Source organism: Arachis hypogaea, chromosome 1 (genome assembly GCF_003086295.3).
Source record: "Arachis hypogaea cultivar Tifrunner chromosome 1, arahy.Tifrunner.gnm2.J5K5, whole genome shotgun sequence".
Taxonomy (NCBI): domain Eukaryota; kingdom Viridiplantae; phylum Streptophyta; class Magnoliopsida; order Fabales; family Fabaceae; genus Arachis; species Arachis hypogaea.
In genome coordinates, this window is record NC_092036.1 from 91,614,457 (window position 1) to 91,616,916 (window position 2,460).

General features: G+C 36.2%; 1 non-coding gene across 1 annotated transcript; it reads right to left on the bottom strand.

The window, feature by feature from the left end:
- Positions 1–2,123: 2,123 nt before the first annotated feature.
- Positions 2,124–2,231, bottom strand: LOC112713689 (small nucleolar RNA R71). Its single transcript, XR_003158664.1, has one exon. It is a non-coding gene; the product is annotated as a small nucleolar RNA R71 (small nucleolar RNA).
- Between the last annotated feature and the right edge of the window lie 229 nt (positions 2,232–2,460).

Here is a 2,460-nt window from a genome sequence, read left to right on the forward strand (position 1 = left end):
TTGCTTAGATTAGGTATTTTTTTTTCTTCAGAGTTCTTAAGAATGAATTCTAGAGTTTCATGATGATCTGTTGAAATCTGGCTGGCTGTGAAGCCATGTCTAATTTCATTGGACCGAGGTTTCAACTTATCATCACAAGAGCTTGTTGATTTCTATCAATCTTGCTGTTGGAGCAGTGATCTGCTAAGGCTTGGCTGGCCATTGGCCATGTCTAGTGTTTTGGACCGAAGCTTTCTTTGAAAGCTTGGCTGGCTGTGAAGCCATGTCTAATTCCTGGACCGGAGTCTTAGACTAAACATTGCATGATTCCTGGAATTCTCATTAAGAATTTTGATACCTTTATTTTCTTTTTCCACTTAATTTTCGAAAAAAGCACAAAAAATTACAAAATCATAAAATCCAAAAATTTCTTGTTTGAGTCTAGTGTCTCATGTTAAGTTTGGTGTCAATTGCATGCATTCATTCATGTGTCTTAGTGATCTTCAAGATGTTCTTGATGATTTCTTACTCTAATCTTTAAATTCTCTTGACTTGAGTGTTTTGTGTGTCTCATATGCATTCTCATTAGTGTGAGTAGTATACAAACTGCTAAGTTTGGTGTCTTGCATGCATTGTTATTTAATTTTAGTTGCATTTTGATTATTCCTTATTATTAAAAATCCAAAAATATTTTTAATTTGTGTCTTTTCAAGTCAATAATACAGAGAATTGAAGATTCAGAACATACAGCAGAGGAATTACACAGAAAAAGCTGGGCGTTCAAAACGCCCAGTGAAGAAGGACAGGCTGGCATTTAAACGCCAGCCAGGGTACCTGGTTGGGCGTTTAACGCCCAAAAGGGTATAGTTTTGGGTGTTAAACGCCAAAATGTGCACCATTCTGGGCGTTTAACGCCAGGATGGCACAAGAGGGAAGATTTTGTTTTTAATGCAGACTTTTTTTCAGTTTTCAAACTTTTTCAAAATCAAGTCTTTTTCAAATCATATCTTTTCAATCAAATCTTTTTCAAAATCAATTTCTCTCTATTTTTAAAAATGCTTGCTATCAATCAATGATTTGATTCAACATTTCAAGTATGTTGCCTTTTCTGTTGAGAAAGGTTTAATGTTTGAATCATATCTTTTCTTGTTAGCCAAGTTTTTAATTTTCAAAATAAAATCTTTTTAAAATGTTTTTCAAATCATATCTTCTCAATCACATCTTTTTAAAACTAATCATATCTTCTTAACCACATCTTTTTCAAAATAGTTTTCAATCAAATCTTTTTGATTTCTAATTTCAAAATCTTTTTCAAAAATCACTTGATTTCTTTTCCACTTTCATTTTCGAAAATCAATTAGTGTTTTTCAAAAATGTTTTCAAAATCTTTTACTCAATTTTCGAAAATTACTTCCCTTCTTCTCACATCCTTCTATTTATGGACTAACACTATTCCTTAATGCAAAATTCGAACTCCATCTTCTTTGATAAGTTCGAATTTTCTACTTCTGTCTTCTACTTTTCTTTTCCTCTGACACCTAAAGGAATCTCTATACCGTGACATAGAGGATTCCACATTTTCTTGTTCCCTTCTCTTTCTTATGAGCAGGAGCAAAGACAAAAGCATTCTTGTTGAGGCTGATCCTGAACCTGAAAGGACCTTGAAGAGAAAGCTAAGAGAAGCAAAAGCACAACTCTCTGTAGAGGACCTAACAGAAATCTTCAAAGAAGAAGAACCTATGGCAGCCGAAAACAACAACAATGCCAACAATGCAAGGAAGGTGCTGGGTGACTTCACTGCACCTACTCCCGACTTTTATGGGAGAAGCATCTCTATCCCTGCCATTGGAGCAAACAACTTTGAGCTTAAGCCTCAATTAGTCTCTCTAATGCAACAGAATTGCAAGTTCCATGGACTTCCATTGGAAGATCCTCATCAGTTCTTAGCTGAATTCTTGCAAATCTGTGACACTGTCAAGACTAATGGGGTTGACCCTGAGGTCTGCAGACTTATGCTATTCCCTTTTGCTGTAAGAGACAGAGCTAGGACATGGTTGGACTCTCAACCTAAAGAAAGCCTGGACTCTTGGGAAAAGCTAGTCAATGCCTTCTTTGCAAAGTTCTTTCCACCTCAAAAATTGAGTAAGCTTAGAGTGGAAGTCCAAACCTTCAGACAGAAGGAAGGAGAATCCCTCTATGAAGCTTGGGAAAGATACAAACAATTAATCAGAAAGTGTCCCACTGATATGCTTTCTGAATGGAGCACCATTGGAATTTTCTATGATGGTCTCTCTGAACTGTCCAAGATGTCTTTGGATAGCTCTGCTGGAGGATCTCTTCATCTGAAGAAGACGCCTACAGAAGCTCAAGAGCTGATTGAAATGGTTGCAAATAACCAATTCATGTACACTTCTGAAAGAAATCCTGTGAACAATGGGACTAGTCAGAAGAAAGGAGTTCTTGAGATTGACACTCTGAATG